The 19,596-nt window shown below is 40.4% G+C and overlaps 1 pseudogene; it reads right to left on the bottom strand.

The window, feature by feature from the left end:
* Positions 1–17,440: 17,440 nt before the first annotated feature.
* Positions 17,441–18,397, bottom strand: LOC129536004 (olfactory receptor 10AD1-like; annotated as a pseudogene).
* Positions 18,398–19,596: the final 1,199 nt, after the last annotated feature.

The following is a 19,596-nucleotide window of genomic DNA, read 5'->3' as shown; positions in this document are numbered from 1 at the left end:
GGAATACACACAGACACACCCATGTACACTCACATATGTTATAATTCATACTTCATTATAGTTATAGGCTTCCTTCTTTGAAATTAATCCCTAATAAAAACAAATATTATGAAGGAAGAATTCTCTTTAAGATTTGGATCTACTGATTAGCCATTCTAGCCTTTTTCCTTAGGTTAAATATTTACAGGCCCTTCTACGATGCCTTGTTATCTTTATTTCCTCATTGTCTTTAAAGTTTCCAGAAATAAGAAAAGAAGCAACTAAAGAAGACATTGATTGGAGGCTTGGAGACAAGTATAAGAACTAAAGAAGCACATACACTTTGTATTTAAAAAATTCAGTGTATATAATACCCCTGGCCAACAGACTGATGAGATCATCCCTGAAACAAAGAATATATTGTGGAGGGTGCTGAATCAGAACACTGAAAAGAAAGACTAAAGAGGTTAAGAAGGAATATTCTGGGAGATACCCCTATTCAAATATAGTAAAGAGCTCTTCTCTAATGCTCATAAGACATAATGATAGAAAATAGAGGTAAGTGCAACAAGAGTATTAAGAGTACTAAGAGTATTAAGTTAGACTAAAGGAATGTTTTAGTATTTTAACAAGGAGTTTGAAAGCATAAAGTGACTGACCAAGGAGTAATGAAAGATCTTTTCTGTATTCATTGCAAATAGGACAGATTTCAGTGCATCAGGTCTCATTTCAGGTCAAAATGGTCCAAAAGCACAGTGGACTGGAGCCTATGCTTCCTTCTGTGTTTGCTTGTGTGTTAATAGAGTTAAGATACAGCCATTCTCACTCCTCTCCATATCCAATTAGCCTTTCGTTCACTCTTTTCAACCTCCTCTATCAGTTTTATGCACCCTCCACTCCGTTTACTATTTACCATACACAAATCCATTTATTCGTTCAGTTTTTGTTTGGTGCCTACCATGCAAACACTCCAGTCCTGGCCTCCACACTTTTACACATACTGGTCGTTTTTTATGTTATTGTCCTTTACCCCATTGGCATCTGGTGAATTCTTTCTTATCTTTTGTGATGCAAATTATACACTGCCTCCTCAGCAAAGCCTTCCCCAATAACCTATCATCTCTCCTGGCCTTTTCTTTTAATGAAAAATCACTTAATTTCTCTTCAGAAGTAAGCTGTTTTGATTCCATTATTTGTTCTTTAAGCCACAAATGTTGTGGACAGTTAATACAAGGCCCTCCAAATGATCAGAAGAATTAAATTAGCTTTATAACAGACAATTCTGGCAGTAGACCAATACTGATATATTTAACAATCTTTATCATAGATTAGCTAAGAAATAAATACTAAATATAACTGATTGCAATAGTCAATACAAAATAAAACTGAAAATAGGTAAAACTATATGTGGCAAGATTTAGATCTATAAATTTTGACTTGGGAAAATGGGACTGGATAAAAATAAGGCCCACAAAACAAATCTCATGGAAGCAGAATCTATTATGGTAAAATAGATTTGAACAAAAGACTGATAGAAGTATATTGATAAGTTAAATATAACTAAGTTAGTCTGGATCAAAATAACTTCAGTATTTTTATTCACATGACAAAACTGGAAATATTTTAAGTACTATACTAGAAAACTGATCAAGGAATTAATTTGGATTAATGAATTTATTAAGATTAAGCTATATCAATAATTCAATGGTGATGGTATAATTCTGATTTAAATGCTTTTATTCACTAACAGAATTGATCAGAAGGCCACAACAGTGACAGGAAAATAACGGTAGAATTGTAATGGTGGGACAAAAGTATCTATTGGTTCTCCAGCACAAAGTAAACTTTTGATTAATGGTTTTTGAACAAGTAAATGAATATTTAAACCATGTGATTTTTGTTGATCACTTTCTGTCTATGTAACCCACTAACTGAAATTTACCTGAAATTCCTATTTATAAAATTTGAAATATTTAATACACAATTAAGTTGGTTATTTTAGTCTGAAAAATTTTCATTTTTAGCTTTCTTTTGAACATTTCAAGGAGTTTTAAATTCCAATTGATCTATGTATCCTCCTACCTTAATTTTAAATAAACAAAAATATGTATTACTAAAGAAATGAGAGCATGCAATACAGAGAAAAAGGGACAAATTAGAGAAACCACCATGATAACGCCGAATATTTCTTCCCTATTTCATTGATCCTTCTGCTTTCCAAGAATGAAAGAGAGAAACCTGAGGGCAAGGGAAGCGAACTGAGGAATGTAAATTAACTTTTTATTTAGTTCGTTTTAAGGAAGCTTCACACCATAACTTAACTATATAGTTGTATAAAATTTTGAATATATTTCAAAAGCCCACAGAAAGAATGGAAGAAAATAGAATTAAATTTTCAATGAAGGGGAACTTCTGTGCCAAGGTGATAAATCATCAGCCTTCTGGCTCACACAGATGTGTTTTATTAAGCCACAGTCTTTCCTTCGAAGGACATCTCACATGAAACTCAAGATATAAACTTCTCAGGGAAAAACAATCAGAAGATCTTCCTGCACTGTGCCTATTCTTATCAATAACTAATAGAGTTAATTAGTTTATTAGAAGCCTCTAGCCCATCCCAGTCCCAAGACTCTTACTTGTCACTCCACTGCAGTATGATCTGACAGGAATCCAGGCTTTGCCTAAGTCACACTAGAAATCATGAAGAGAAAGATAGATTGGACTACATCAAATGTAAAGTGGTAGAACTAAAGAAAGCAAATATAAGAGGCAACAATATATGAAATTTATTTTAAAGAGTTTTTCTAAACACCAAGATTTTAAGAGATAAAAGGACAAGAACTAATAATTCATAAAATGGAAAAAACATTCCAAAGTTTTCAAACTCATTAATAATAAACAATAGTTTTAAAACAGATACTATTTCTGATCCATTGAATTATATAAATTATAAGATTATAACATGCTGGTTAAATGGTACTCCACTGTTGGCTGGAAAGCAGTTTGAAAACATGTAACAAAAGCTTTAAAAACGTTCATTTCTTTTAATTTAGGATCTTTTAAATAATACTGACCTCTGAGTTCAATTATCTAGATTAAATTCTGGCTTCATTGTGTTGAACACAACCATGTTGTGCTCTATCTACCCAAACAAATAAAGCAAAGATTTCTGACAAAATAAATAAAATTCTGGCTTCAACACGTATCAACTGTGTAAACTGAGGTGACTTAAATTAACGTGCCTCAGCTTCCTCATCTCTAAGATAGAATAATAATGATAGTAACTACATTCTATTAGTTGCTCAGTTGTGTCTGACTTTTTGTGACCCCAAGGACTGTAGCCCACCAGGCTCCTCTTTCCATGGAATTTTTCAGGCAAGAGTACCAGAGTGGGTTACCATTCTCTTCTCCAGGGGATCTTCCTGACCCAGGGATCAAACCCAGGGACTCCTGCTTTGCAGGCAGATTCTTTACCATCTGAGCCACCAGGGAAGCCCAGTAACTACATTATTAGATCATTATGAGGATTAAATGAATTGATATTCGTTAAGTTTTTTGACTAGTGCCTGGCACACAGTGCTAAATAAGTTTTCTAATGTGAATAGAATCAACCATTTAAAAATTTACTCCAAAAAATTAATTACCAGAGCTTTATACACAAAATTGCAAATCATGGCATTATACAAGCTTTAATAACGAAACAGTTATCTATATTATAGAAGATTAAAGTGTGTTGAAATATACAGTCATTAAAATTATGTTTATGAACTCTCTATGCTGCTGCTGCTGCTGCTGCTAAGTCACTTCAGTCGTGTCCGACTCTGTGTGACCCCATAGACGTAAGCCCACCAGGCTCCGCCGTCCCTGGGATTCTCCAGGCAAGAACACTGGAGTGGGTTGCCATTTCCTTCTCCAATGTGTGAAAGTAAAATGTGAAAGTGAAGTCGCTCAGTCGTGTCCGACCCTTAGCGACCCCATGGACTACAGCCTACCAGGTTCCTCCATCCATGGGATTTTCTAGGCAATAGTACTGGAGTGGCTTGCCATTGCCTTCTCCGATGAACTCTCTGTAATGATGCTGAAATACTTAGTAATTTTAAGTGAAACAAAGAGCAAAATATAAACCAGGATATTTGGTATACCCATGAGTACATTAATTAAACAACATTTTCCTTTGCATTGATATATGATCAAGGGAAGCTCACCAAAATATTAAAAGTGGTTCCTTGTACTTTCATATATTTCTATATATACATTTTTTATGGTTAAAGTGATATTATGTGTAATAATATTATTTTGGTATGATTTATAAAATGAACCAAAGATAAGCACACTTCTCACTTACTTATTACATCTTCTTACTCTTAGTGTTTAAAATACCCCTGTTAAACTAAGTAAATATTGTATATAATTAGTTTGTTTGATAAAGCTATATGTATATGTAATTAAAATATATTAGATATATTAAAATAAATCAACTTAATAAATACCTAATTTATTCATTCACTCAACAAATATTTATAAAAAACTTATTATGAGCCAGGCCCTGTTTTAGACACTTGGAAAATAGCAATTGATCAAGACCCTGATGCTGGGGAAGACTGAGGGCAAGAGGAGAAGGGGGTGAGAGAGGATGAGATGGTTGGGTGGCGTCACTGACTCAATGGACATGAGTTTGAGCAGACTCTGGGAGATAGGGAAGGACAGAGAAGCCTGGTTTACTGCAGTCTATGTGGTTGCAGAGTCGGACACAATAGAGTGCCTGAAAAACAACAAAGAGCATCCTCATGATGCTTCCATTCTATTGGAATTAAGAAAATAAAATAGAAATGGCTTTGGCTAAAAGAATGTTGAAATGGCTAAAAATATACATCTCAAAAGACTAAAAAAGATTTAGAAGGGTTAAACTCATGGTATTATTAACCAAAGTCCATCAAATTTAATAATTCTTAGACATATGCATTTCAGACAATCATATTCTGAGATGATTTCCTTGGATGTTAAAATTAAGAGAAATAAAGACAGACCCCTAAGCAGATGCAAAAATAGAAAACTCTTAAAGAGTTGAAATCATCCAACTATTGATACACATAAGCTGTTATGAATTTGTTAAATGTGAATTTTTGGTGAATCTGTCATTGTGAAAATTAATCATTAGGCTCACAAGAGGATTAGTTTTAGGATACTTAGTTCACTCCCTTTAGGCTGTGGTGGAATTAATATCTAAATAGCTTCTGTGATTTTTATGGGAATTAAAAGAAATATTGTTATTAAATACCTGGTTAAGTCTAACCTTCATCTATTATCAGTTCAGTTCAGTTCAGTCGCTCAGTCGTGTCCGACTCTCCGCGACCCCATGAATCACAGCACGCCAGGCCTCCCTGTCCATCACCAACTCCCGGAGTACACTCAAACTCATGTCCACAGAGTCGGTGATGCCATCCAGCCATCTCATTCTCCGTTGTCCCCTTCTCCTCCCGCCCCCAACCTTTCCCAGCATCAGAGTCTTTTCCAGTGAGTCAACTCATAGCCTTAGAAAAAATAAGACATGTTCAATCTTTTCTTTACCATGTAGTAGACATTTTTCAAGGTAAATGTGACCTTTCCCCCTTACTCTAACTCTTCTAGATTCTATTCTTATATAGTTAGATCTACTGCAAAGTCTCCATATTTCTGAAACATGAAGAATTATACTTCATATCACATGTTGGTCTGACATTGTGTGGGCCCTCACTTGGCATGACAGATCTTTACTGCTATGGACAAGACAAAAGCACAGGCTGTATTCACAAGGAAACTTCTCTGGCACCCACAAGTGAGCTGTGATTTTAGATCTTTCTTTCAATCTGCTTTCTTACTTTTAGATGGATTTCATATCCATTTTGCTTTCCACTTGATAGTTGTTCATTGTCTCCTCTCCAGAGACACAATCTAAGATATAGAGCAAAAACCAAATAAAAATCTTCTGAAAATAACCACCCCTAGAAGAGATTTTAAATAATTTGGGGAAAAGTTCACCCCTGAAAAAACATTTCACTTCCAATACTCTAAAAAGCAGAGGGAAAACAAAGTGAAAAGGTGACCAGTTAACCCACTTTTAGAATGATCTGTGAGTGTGCTTAGTCACTCACTTGTGTCCAACTCTTAGAGACTCCATGGACTGTAGCCCGCCAGGCTCCTCTGTCCATGGAATTCTCCAGGCAAGAATACTGGTTGCATTCCCTTCTCCAGGGGATCCTCCCACCCGAGGTACAGAACCCAGGTCTCCTGCATTGCAGGTGGATTCTTTACCACCTGAGCCATCAGGGAAACCCTTTAGAATTATTAGTTCCTGAATATTAAAGGCCTGGCTATTTGTACAAGATGAGATTGTTGAAAATTATACACAGGTACTTTTTGATTCGGGAGGAGAAGGGGACGACCGAGAATGAGATGGCTGGATGGCATCACCGACTCTGTGGACATGAGTTTGAGTGAACTCTGGGAGTTGGTGATGGACAGGGAGGCCTGGCATGCTGTGATTCATGGGGTCGCGGAGAGTCGGACACGACTGAGTGACTGAACTGAACTGAACTTTTTGATTGATGAGGTCAAAATTGAGTAGTAGATAGGCTTGTTTTAGAAGTCTTAGGGCTACAGTTAATGTGAACTACAGTGCTATTTATGTTGTCTCGAAAAACAGTACTGATTGTAAAAAGAATCAGAAATACAAAGATAGGGAGAGAATACAGACCATCTGAAAGTCTTGGAAAGAACTAAAGCATTATCAGGTCAATGACATACATTGTATTAATATTTGGAGGTGATACTATTTTGAAAACTAACATCTACATGTGAAATATACATGTATATGGCAGATGTATAGAAAAAGCTTAGGGTTTGGAAGTAGATAAACTTACTAATAACATTTTGTTGACTGGTGTAAATATTAATTGATAAGGAAAAACCTATATTCAATGTGACTGACCAACAGTAGTAGTTTAGTACACATTCATTACCTTCTCCTTTACTTCTTTTCTCCCTTCTTTTCTTCTTTGCACTCCATATGTTGGAAGAGATCTTTTAGAGTCTTGATCCAATGTTCCAGTGCCATGGAAAATTCCTGGGTAGAAACTGGTGGTTTTTAAAAAAATCACTCTTCTGGATCAGGAAATTCTTTTGTATATCGGATTAAACTCCTGTCTCATCTCAACTCCTTGCCCTACCTCCTTTTAAATTTATTTTATATGCTTTAGAGAAAATAACAAAAACTCAATTTTCATGTTATTTGCTTATTTTGTAATATATTCACAAACCTCTTTGAGACTTCCTCAGCCATCTTTTCTCAAAGGAACAGGAAAGGAAAATGCACAGATAAACAGGAAAACTATTCACAGGCAAGTGAAGTGAGAGAAAAGCACAACTGGAAAGGAGGAAGAGAAATACATCATGAGGAAGACAAAGGAAAAAAGGTGGATGGGAAGAAAATGGAAGATAAAGTCAAATCGGGGAATAAAGTGGAAATTAGAAGTAAGATAAGACTAGATTGTGAAAACATAACTGGAACCATCCCTTCCACTTCTGTGACTCTCCGTGGTTTAGATTCTCTCACATATGCCTCACAACAATCTGTGAGGAACTTCATGCGGAAAGGTGCCACTAACAAGACTTTAAAATGGAAACGGAACCTTGGGAAAGAGGAAGTGACCTGACTTGTCAAGTATCTAGAAAGGTAGAGAGGTAAGACTCTAATTGTGGCCATTTAGTATCCTCAAAACCCTTGTGGATCAAGGCCATTTATCACTAGTGTATGAAAACCAAAAGAAACTTTCTGGTCCTGGGACAGTGCCCTTTCTGCTATTCATGCAGAAAGAGAATGGAAAAATTATTAAAGATGGGGATAGAGAGTGAGGGAGATGAAGGATATGGTGAGGGCAGACAGAGAGCCAGAGAAAGAGAAAGAAAAACTCCCAGAAAGAGGAAAAGCCAAATAGGAAACAGACTGAGAGGCCCACATCAGCAAAATGGCACATGTCCTTGGATGGTACAGAATCAATCTGCTAATCTAGGAGTCTGGAACCCTCTCATTTCAACCAGGTGACTCAGAAGAATTGGTGTGGTTTTGGGCTCTTTCTGCCTTAGGTCACTTCAAAACCAGACCAGCCATCTCATCCAAGCCATCTATCCCTCAGCCAGAAGTAAGAAGGGCAGGTGGGCAGACTCAGAGAGCTTGATAGAAACACGGAGGGGAGATACAGAAGAAGCAACTAACTGGAGATAGTTGGGAAATCAGATGCATAGCTAGTCATCTAGAGAGGAAGAAACAGAGCAAAGGGTTAACTGAGTCAAGATCTGTGACATTTGGCTTTTTAAAATAATAATAAAAAACCTGTGACATCTTGTATATGGCCACTCTGTGCTGAATCCTGTGTGGTCTGAACACAAGCGGTTTCTGAGAGAGACAGTGAGTGTTCATCTCTGATGGATGCCAACAGAGGCAGAGTCAGCTTTCAGCATAGGGGAAGTATACATTCACTGACCTTTTCCATGGGCTTTGGCATATACGAGCGAGGACATTGGTTGTGCTGCTCTCAGGCCCAGAGTGAAGGTGTTGTGAGTTCTGCTGTAAGCCAGCTGCTCATGTATAGTGTGAACTTCCAGTCTCTATTCCCTCTGACTCTACTGTAGTCTCCCTGTGGTCTTTCTCACTCTATGATCACTCACACACATGCACACACCAAAGTAGCGAGACATCCAACAGGCTCACAACATCATGGAGGTAGAGACTGCTTCTCTCTGGCTACTATAGGAAACTTATATAACAGATGAAGAATCCATTTTTAAGTCTGTCTTTATCTGATCAGGTCTCAGGAGTCTAAGCAGATCAGAGCGGTCTTAGGATCCTCAGGGAAACCTGTCCATTGGCAAAGAGCCCTGGAAATTCTGGGTTAGTTTCAGATTTGCCAGGCAGAACATTTTTTTTCCCCACCCAAGACTGATGTTTGTAAGAACTAGAGGTCATGATATTTCTGTTTCTTGACCCCTTATGTCAGACAAAGAATCCCCATTCCCCAGAAGTAGAACCTACCTAAAACCTATCACTGTCACCCTCAACATGAGGGATTAAGGAAGATTCAGTCCAATATGAGATGCCAGGAAGTGAAGTTTTCTTTGGAGAAATGTTTAACTCAGAACAGTTCCTAAATGAAATCGATTATCTAGTCATGTTCAAAATGTCCTACTTGTCTTGTATGCTCTTTTTTTAAACAGTTGGTTTGTTAGTATTTGAATCCAAGCAAGACCTTATAAGCAGCACAGCACAGGAAAGAGTGGGCCGTGTCAATAAGACTAATTTTGCATACCTCTGCTGGCAGTGCTGCGGCTGCTGCTAAGTCGCCTCAGTCGTGTCCGACTCTGTGCGACCCCATAGACGGAAGCCCAGTGGGAAGACTCTAATTTCCTCACCTGCCTTGCTCAGATGGATTTAGCAATTGCACAGGGTTGAAGCTATAGAAGCAGCATTTCATCAAACTTGGCCAGGGACTACAGGGCTGATAATGTGACGGTGTGCCACGTTTAAGCCTCTACCTCTATTTTCACTTTCTCCTCAAGCAATCTTTGATATCATGTGCCAAGGGACAGTCTACTGGGATGATGAAAGAAGCCCTTTATTAGGAACTGCTTGTGTTCAGGACATTATTGCAACATGAAGAGAAACCAGAGAAGAGCGTAAGGCAAACAAAGGCCACCCTGCCAGGAGATCAGGAAACTGTCATCCACAGAACAAGGTGAGAAACAGGGTCGGCCTCTTCTAGGAGTGTCTTTAGGGAAGGAATGTTATTTTGAAATTGATGAAATGAAGAAAACGAACAGCTTCCAATCTAGGTAGTATAGAAATAGCTTTAAATCTATCTCCCTCTGACTTTGAATCAAGATGAAGAGACATATCCTGACCTTTCCTCAGGCTCTTGGGTTCATTCTTGAGGGAAATTTTTTTCTGGGGTGATAAATAGACCTCTGTACAGGAATAACACTGGATCCTTTGTTCTTTAACCACAAATGAAGTCCTAAAGTCTTTCACTCACTTGTCACTAAGTCTGAAAGAGTAATATCAAATATATTGCACCATCTGTAGGTATTAGTATTAAAGAAAAAACCCATCCTTATCCAATTTTTAACTGATCCAAATACAAAATACCATATTGTGCAATATAGCAAATTTTGAAGCTGGGTGTAATTTTTTAAAAGGGAAATAGCTATCCTGAATTAAGATGATTAACTCTATAAAGGGTGACATTACTTTTTTAAAAAAATTGTTGTACAGAAAGGAGGACGAAACTTGTCTTTATCACGTCATGAAGTCCTTGTGAAGGTTCTAGCTAGAGTTCTGGTCTGGGCATCAGCACTGTTACTAATATTTAATAAATGGTAGAGAAGTATACGGAGAAGGCAATGGCAAGCCACTCCAGTACTTTTGCCTAGAAAATCGCATGGACAGAGGAGCCTGGTAGGCTGCAGTCCATGGGGTCGCTACTAGTCGGACACGACTGAGCGACTTCACTTTCACTTTTCACTTTCACACATTGGAGAAGGAAATGGCAACCCACTCCAGTGTTCTTGCCTGGAGAATCCCAGGGACGGTGGAGCCTGGTGGGCTTCCGTCTATGGGGTCGCACAGAGTCGGACACGACTGAAGCGACTTAGCAGCAGCAGCAGCAGCAGAGAAGTATAACAACTGACAGGCTACTATGCACAACTCACAAAATTCTCTGTCTTTCTTTGGGACGTGGAAAACAATTTCTTAATTTTAATATAGTCATCTGTAAGATTCCCCTCTTTTTTGTTAGTACTTTTGTCTTAAGGAAAATTTCCCAACCCTGGCATCATGTAAATATTTTTGTTTTGTCGTCTAAAGCTTTATTGTTTTACCAATTAGACCTAATAAACTATATGGAAGTTGTTTTTGTATTCTGCATACATCAAGTAGGAAGCAAATGTTGGTGTCACTTGTTTTCTATATGGAAGTGTAGTTGTCTGTGTGCATGTGTGCTCAATTGCTGTCACGTCTAACTTTTTGTGACCCCATGGACTGTAGCTCACCAGGCTTCTCTTTCCATAGAATTTTGCAAACAAGAATACTAGAGTAGGTTGCCATATCTTACTCCAGGGGATCTTCCTGGCCCAAGGATTGAACCCACATCTCCTGCATTGGCAGGCAGATTCTTTACCACTGAGCCATTGGGAAAGCCAAGTTGTTTGGGTATCCTTAATTTAAAAACCTTTTCCATACTGCTTTGCAGTTCCACCTTTGTTATGAATATTGCATGGATTTTATGTGTGTACCATCATGCTGTTTGTTAGTAGAGACAGTTTTAATTCTTCCTTTTCACTCTTTAGGCCTTAATACTGCCTGGAGAATCCCAGGGATGGGGGAGCCTGGTGGGCTTCCGTCTATGCGGTCACACAGAGTTGGACACAACTGAAGTGACTTAGCAGCAGCAGCAGCAGCACTGATTAAAAAACTAAGAATGGAAATAGTTGTTTTATTCCTTATATGAGGGAAAAAGTATTCAAGATTTCATCTCAAGTATGATATGAACTATAGGTTTTTTGTTTGTTTCTGTGGATTCCCTTTGTTAGATTGAGGGTCTCTACCTTTGTCTAGCATTTCAAATTTATGTTCTCATGCCTACAAAATAAAAACTAGCTTTTGAGAACGTGTTTAAACCAAAATATACATTTTAGGCACATTAGAAAATTGTCTACTGTTGCAGCAGCGGGGTGAGGGGAGTGGAGATAAAGGGTATAAAGACAGAATAAAAAATATTAAAGACATAAAACAAGAGGGCCTTTCCTTGCAGGGACCAATGATGGCTTGTCAGGAACAGAGGAATGTGATTAACTCAATCCTCCCAGGAACAAAATTTTTAAAACAAAACATATTAAAACAGAAACATAAATATTTTAGCACCTAGAACATGAAAAAAATAGCATTTGAAAGAGGAAAAGCTGGAATGATGAACAGCTTGCAAAAATACTGACAGTGATATGGGCTTTTCATTCTGAATAAGAAGTCTAAAAAACATTAAGTCTGATTCTCAGACACATGGGTGTCATTTACAGTTGGAAGGGAGAAAGTAGTGTTTTGGAGGTTCTGATTTAGATATCTGAATACTTTATCTAATTTATCATTCAGTCTTTATAACCACATTGAGCTAGATACTGTCTTAGTCAAGACTTTTTGTTGTGAGAAATAGAAACTCATCTGTAATAGTTTTGAGGGAAAAAATGGAGTTTATATAAGAATGCATGGTTATCTCACAAACTCAAGAGCAAGAATGCAGGCATATCTCCAAAGCTGACTAAATCCTGGTCAGTCATTATCTTAGGTTCGTTGTCTGGAGGCACGTTATTTTACCTCTGCTTCCCTCTGTCTGATGACTTTCACCTATTCTCCCTGCCAATTTTTTTTGTTTCTTCAGGTACATGGCAGAAGACAACTACTCCATAGCTTGAGTGTCTGCTTGTTCCAGGCTAGAAATGGACTGTACTTACTGCATACCAAAGTCCCAGGAAAGAGGACATAGTTGATCCAGCTTGATCATGCTGATTGTGGTGATGAAGGGGGAGGGGTGGTGTCCCATGATACTTACTAAAGTGGTTGCCAGCACCCACCACTGTGGGAGAAGAAGAGAGTTCTTGGGGAATGTGCTGTGTTTCTAAAATCTCTACCACAACTAACAGGACTGAGCAACATCTGCCAAATGAATGAATGCCATGAGACTCAGTGTTCTTCAACTTCAAAGCCCATGATTTTTCTAATACATTATACAGCCTTCAAACGTTTGCATCTGAGATAACTGTTTCCACTACCTCAGTAAAAGAGAAAGGTCTTGTATAAAAGCATTTCCAGGAAACAGATGGCACATTCAAATCACAATAATTTGAAGAAGTTTAATAAACATTTATTTGCAAAGGTGTGGGCATGGTATAGGGAAATCACAAGGGAGGTGGGCAGTTCCTGAAATCTAACATTAGAGGGGCTCAGCCTTAAGAGGTAATGGGAGATGGTGGTTCAAACCAATATTGTAAACCAATCATCAGTCAATTAAAAAAACAAAACAGAGAACTAAGTAGAGGGGCCCACAAGATGGGAGTGAGATTTTAGCAAGGGAACTCAAGTGAGTCCACAACCCTCATAGGGAAACCGAGGTCCGAGGGATTAAATGCCCCAACCTCACACTCCTACTTCCCTCTGATATTCTGCGTATGCTACTCACTGGCTGAACCCAGTAGAAAGTCAGAGTTAAGGGAATCTGTTGATGTGGTCCATACAGCTTAGCTTGTGAAGCTGAGAGCTAAGTGAAGAGAGAGAAGGATTATACTAAGGAGAGAAACAACTCTCTAGGTCTTTAGACTGGAAAATAAAAATAAACACGTGTAATCAGATTCGACATTCAAAAATGAGTTTTTTTTAAGGGTGTTCCTAGAGGTTCTAGATGTGTTTAGTTTTCATGTCTTGGGTAAGCTATACATATCAAACTGATTACTTCAGCTAAAGTCATTAATTATTGTGCCTCAGGGGCTTCCTTGAAGGTCCAGGGCTATGGACACTCTCATCAGAACAGCTTTGCTTTAGTATGGTTATCGCATCAGGATTCTGCATAAGATTTCATTGAGGAAGCAGAGCTATAGCACCACCTATAGTCAGGCAATGTGTTAAGGACTCGAAAACGAATCTCAGATTAGTGAGGAAGACAGAAAAGCTAAGTAACGGTATACAATGTTAGGAAAACGCACAGGTTACGAAGGGAACTTGCTGTTCTGTGCTTAATCGCTCAGTCGTGTCCGATTCTGCGACCCGATTGAACCCAGAGAAGGGAAAGGATCAAGGAACGTTTCCTGGAGTCAGTAACTGGAAAGGGAGGTAAAGAAACTCAGAGAACACTGCTGTTGTCCAAAGGAGGGAAGAGGAATCCAAAAATTATGCAACTCTCTGAAACGGGGGATATCGCTTGTAAAGAACGAGATTACAGATCCATGAGAAGGATGGGAGCTAGGGTGATTCCACGTGATACGCAAAGATCTACGCTCACGCCAGCCTTCAGCCTTGTTCCGCCCCCACCCCATCCTCCGTCAAACTGGAGCAGCATTTCAACAATTGCCCGGGGCTGGGAACGTATCCTAAGCCAGAGGCCCACAGGCCCTAGCGGGAGCGGGCGCCTGCGGAATCTCACAGAATAGCTGGTGTCTCCCAGAGTGATCGGGCAAATGAGCGACCAAGGAGCAGGCGCTCATTGGTTGTTTTAGCGGAGCTCCGAGAGGCTGGGGAAGGCTGATTGGCGCAGGTTCTTAGCTCGGACCACGCCCACCTCTTCTGGCGGCTGCAATCAGGTCAGGACCCAGAGGCCTTCTGGGTAGTTTAGTGGTGCGACCGGGCTGGGAGGCACGGGCCAGCTTTAGGTGAAAAGAGCCCAGGGCCGGGATACAACTGAGTGGGGGCTGAGCCGGGACTCTGGGTAGAATTCCTCGGTTTCCTTCCCCACAGTTTTCTGTCCCTGGGCCAGTCTCTGCTAACCCCGTATACCAATGCGTCGGTTCCTAAAAGGTGCCCGGGTCTCCTGGGAGCCCAAGGCCTTAAATGGCTTTGAGAAGACAGTTCTAGGTCACTCAGCCAAATCCCAGTGTTCCTGGCCATACTCGCCCGTCACCACCCACGTTTAACACACTATTTCTATGATCAGGCAGTTCCTCTAGTCTGGAATTACTAGTCCCTGTCAACGTCTGTCAATCCCGTCCCATTTTCTACCTTTAATTTACTGATTATTCTTTAAGGCTTAGTTCTAATATCACCTTCACAGTATAAAACCTGCCCCATTCTTCAGGAAAGTATGCGATTACTTCGTAAGAAGTTCAGGCTCTGGAACTGTTGCCCAAGGTAGAATTACATCTGTAATTACATTTGTAAATTTCAAATTACATTTGAAATGTGATGGAATTTTGAACAAATCAACCTCTTGGAGCCTCAGTTTTGCAACTCAAAATGGAGGCAGTACTAGTGCTTAAAGGGTTTTGTAAAGATTGAAAGAAGCTATTAGAACCTAAGTACTTAATAAATGTGAGTGCTGTTGTCTGTCTTCTCATATATAGTCTTCTACTTTGTATAGGCCTGTTATATAAGTTTGCCCTTTGTATTACCATTACTGGTTCTTCAGTTCAGTTCAGTTCAGTTCAGTCACTCAGTCGTGTCCGACTCTTTGCGACCCCATGAATCACAGCACACCAGGCCTCCCTGTCCATCACCAGCTCCCAGAGTTCACCCAAACTCATGTTCATTGAGTCGGTTCTTACCAGCCCTAGTAGACTTAGAGCTTAAAAGCTGGAACTGTGTCTTGTTTATGTCAGCATGCAACAGTGCTGGGAAAATATTAAATTATTTCTCAGAAGACTTTTAAAAAGCACACTTTCCTCTCCTTTCCCCTTTTTTTCCTTCTTGGCTTTTTGAAACAGAAATTTTCAAATTGGAGAAGGAACTGAGATCCTGAGGGAAGAATAATGCTGACCAGGAAGACCTTAACGTTCCCCTTTCCCTGGACGACACTTAGGACGAGTTTCCTCTTGACTGTGGTCCCTGATCTCTTTTCTTAGAGCATTCACTTTAGAAACTTGGAATTGCAAATTCTTTCTCTGCCCGTTTGAAGTGTACAGACACCTACCCAAAAACCACTTTCCAGTTTTTAGACCAAGGGCATGTGTTACTCAAGGACCCGGGAGCCATCCCTTTGAAATATAATCCTCAAGGAAGCTAGCGCCCCTATTTCCTAGTCTCTGTGGGAGAGTAGGGATCTAATTTTAATGGGTGACTTGCCCCAAATTATAAACTACAGCATGCAAACTTACTTTTCCTTTGGGTAAGAGCAGTTACCACTCACAGGTCACCTAAATATCTCCCTACTGCAACTCTTAAAAACACTCCAGCCGTTTGTTTCAGCAGAGTTGAATTCGCTCTCCCTGTTGCAGTAGTCTTAAATAAAGTCTTCCTTGCCTGCTTCACTTTGCCCTGGTGCAGTTTTTCTTGGATCATGTAAATGTTTAAGTACTGTGCTTACTCTTTTCTTCCGGATTACAGTCGTGTCTCATTTCCTCCTTGTCACTGAGAAATGCTTCTTACATATTCTCATATCTACAGACTCACCAGTTTGGACTCAAAAGAGTAGAGCTTTGTGGAGTGAAGCCACTACTTTAGGTCACTGTAGAGGGTAGTAGGTGATATGCAGGATGTGGAAAGGGTTGTATATCTAGAGCATCCCAAGTGAGGTGCATTCATCTTAATGGAAGTAGCACCAGAAAGCAAAGCACAGGCCTGTATCATTTTCTTTCCTACCTATTATGAAAGGAGCATGAGAAAGATGCAGTCTTCAAAGAAACAGAACAGCTGAGAATATAATGCCCTTTCAAGGTATGTTGGATTAAGTTAAGGAGAGAAGCTCGATGAGGCTAGAAAATTGGGATCACAAATAGAAAGTCTTCTGAAATGGTGGAAGTAGTGTTGGAATGATGTTCCTTAAAATACAGGGAATGAAATGTTTCCATTTAAGATGAGGAGGTAAGATGGAATAGGACTGAATTGGAATTAAATGATAGATGGCTACCAAAAAGGAAGTAGGGAGAGGAGAGTTAATTAGGGGCATGGGTAACAGGTAGTCTGAGAAGCTTGATAGAGGTATGTATTACTTGGATATAATGGAAAATATCAAATAGTCATTCATTTAAGGAAACTGGAGGACTTAGAAGAAGGCGTGTGACACCTGGCATCTCCTACTTGCCCTTTCCCAACACAGAGAAGCACAAACATACACCGAACGCAGTGTTGATAATTTGATGCCACCACAAATTCCCCCTCATGGGCCAGTGGAGGCAAACACGATGAAGTTTAGGCTGCTGATACCTAATTTTTCTTTTTCTTCTTTTCTCTAGCTGACTTTTCTTAATGTCTAACACTACTACCTGATTCCTTTTTTCTTACTTCTTCCTCTACTGTTTCTCATATAGGGGTAGAGTGGATGAGGGCAGATTCAGGAAGAGAGAGTGGAGTGTGAGAAAGAAAAACGGATTAAGTTGAAAGAAAAAGTTTACTCCTAAATGTCTAGGCAGAACTCAGGCTGGGAAGAGCATATAAAAGTGATATGCAAAGAAAATTAAATAGAACTAAGGGTACTTATGTGATTATAGATCCTGTTGTGAAAACTTAGAAGAAAATTACTCAGCAGGAAGGTCTCCAAGTCTCCTGAAGAAGGTCCAAGAGAACACAGTGCTTAAAGGTACATCAGACAGATGAGCATTAGACTTTAATAGGAACTTCCAGGCCTGATGGTGGTGCAAAGGAACCTATGAATGCTCTTTTTCTGGAGCCTCTCAGCACTGGTGAGTTACCCAAGTCTCAGGGCTGGAGGAGGAAGCTGCCCCTCCAGGCATCTGCCCACTAGACAGACTCTGCCTGGGAAAGGCTGCTTCTCCCAAGGGCCCTCGCCATCGCCCCCTTCATTTCTTTGTTTCGGAAACTGTAGATGATGGGGTTGCACATGGGGGGTGATGATGGTGTAGAGGAGGGAGAAAGGTTTGTCTTTGTCAGGACCGTGTGTGCTGCAGGGGTTCATGTAAGAGAACATGGCCGAGGTGTAGAAAAAGATGACCACGGTCAGATGGGAGGCACAGGTAGAGAAGGTCTTCCCCCGACCAGAGGAGGAGCTCCTGCCCAGGATGGAGGCCAGGATGCGGGCATAGGAGATGACAATGAGCACCATGGGGCTGAGCAGCACCAAATGGCATCGGCAAAGATGACTCTCAGACTAAACTGGGGGTCTCCACAGGAGAGGGTGATCACTATGGGGGCCTCACAGAAGAAGTTTTCTATGTGGTTGTCTCTGCAGAAGGGACCACGAAATGTCATGTAGTCAAGCAGGATGCCATTGATCAGCCCAAAGAACCAGGCTGTACTCACCAGTCTCACACAGACCTGGTGGCTCATGATCTGAGCATAGCTCAGTGGGTGGCAGATGGCAGCATAATGGTCATAGGCCATGAAAGCCAAGAGGATGCACTCAGCCACACCCACACCAAAAACCAGATACATCTGGGTCATGCAAGAGACAAAGGAGACAATATGGTTCTTCACTATCAGGTGGATCAGCATCTGTGGGATGGTGGTGCTGATGAAGCAGACATCCAGGAAGGACAGGTGGCGAAGGAAGAAGTACATGGGTCTGTTGAGCCTGGGGTCTGTCCAGGTGATGAAGACGATGAAGCCATTCATGGCCATGGCAAGGCTGTAGAGGGCCAGGAAGAGGGCAAAGAGCAATGCCCGAGTGGAAGGGGTGCTCTGCTCAAAGCCCACGAGGATAAACTCTGTCACAGTGCTGTCATTCCTTAGGTCCGCTGGCTTGGATCCACTTGAGGACAAAGGACAGGAAAAGCACAAGAGAGACAGCTGTAGAATAATGCAAGGTACTCATTTGATCCCAGAAACACAGCTATAATAGCACAAGATCGGTGAGGGGTGATAAATGTTTTGTAAGTTAAGTAAATATAATGTAATTGGCATTGTATGGGGCAGTGAGAGTACCATGGTCACCATAGGCTGCATCAATGGAATCACAACATTAAAAATAAGGAAGTGGCGGCTATATTTTATTCTAGTTTAATCAGATTGAAGTCAAGTAAAGTATCTGCTCCAGGATCCTCCGTGTTGAAGGATCAGCCTTTAGTCAAAATGCATTCAGAGGTGAAAAAACAAGACAGATTTCCAGAACCCATGCCAAACAGAGGAGTGGAGTATTTAAGAGGAAGAGATGTTAGTTCATAGAAGATTATATCCAGGATGCACTTGACAGACACTTGAAGATGTATTTTTCTAAAAAAAAACAAAAAAACAGCTCAAGTATGGTGGTGGCAGTTTAGTTGTGTCTGACTCTTGCAATCCTGTGGACTATAGCCTGTCAGGCTCCTCTGTCCATGGTATTCTCCAGGCAAGAATACTGGAGTGGGTTGCCATTTCCTCCTCAAGGGGATCTTCCTGACCCAGGAATAGAAGCCGGGTCTCCTGCATTGCAGGCAGATAATTTACCAACTGAGCCACCTATTTAAATCAATGAATGGGTTGAATTTTTAGAGAAAATTGTTGTTGTTCAGTTGCCAAGTGGTGTCCGACTCTTTGCAACCCCATGGACTGCAGCACACCAAGCTTCCCTGTCCTTCACTATCTCCCAGAGTTTGCTCAAACTCATGTCTGCTGAGTTGGTGATATCATCCAACCATTTCACCCTCTGTTGCCCCCTTCATCTCCTGTCCTCAATCTTTCCCGGCATCAGGGTCTTGGGCATTGCAGGCAGATTCTTTACCATCTGAGCCACCAGGGAAGCCCCTTTAGAGAAAATAAAAACATGCTAACCCTCAGGATTATCTCTTAGGTGAAAATGATTAGCATAATTTGAAACATCATGCTCAGCTCGTCCCAGTCATCCTACTTCTTTCTGGTCTCAGGCTCCCGGTCTTTGCTGCTGCAGCATTAACGACCCACGTCGTGCATGCTGAAGATGGGCCTGCTTGTGAGCTCTTGCATGCTACCTATCAGTTTTCCTT

The sequence above is a fragment of the Moschus berezovskii genome, chromosome 6 (assembly GCF_049115385.1).
Source record: "Moschus berezovskii isolate FMDL1 chromosome 6, NW_MosBer_1.0, whole genome shotgun sequence".
Classification (NCBI taxonomy): domain Eukaryota; kingdom Metazoa; phylum Chordata; class Mammalia; order Artiodactyla; family Moschidae; genus Moschus; species Moschus berezovskii.
Note: the sequence above shows the minus strand (reverse complement) of the source record. Positions and strands in the feature narration are given on the sequence as shown.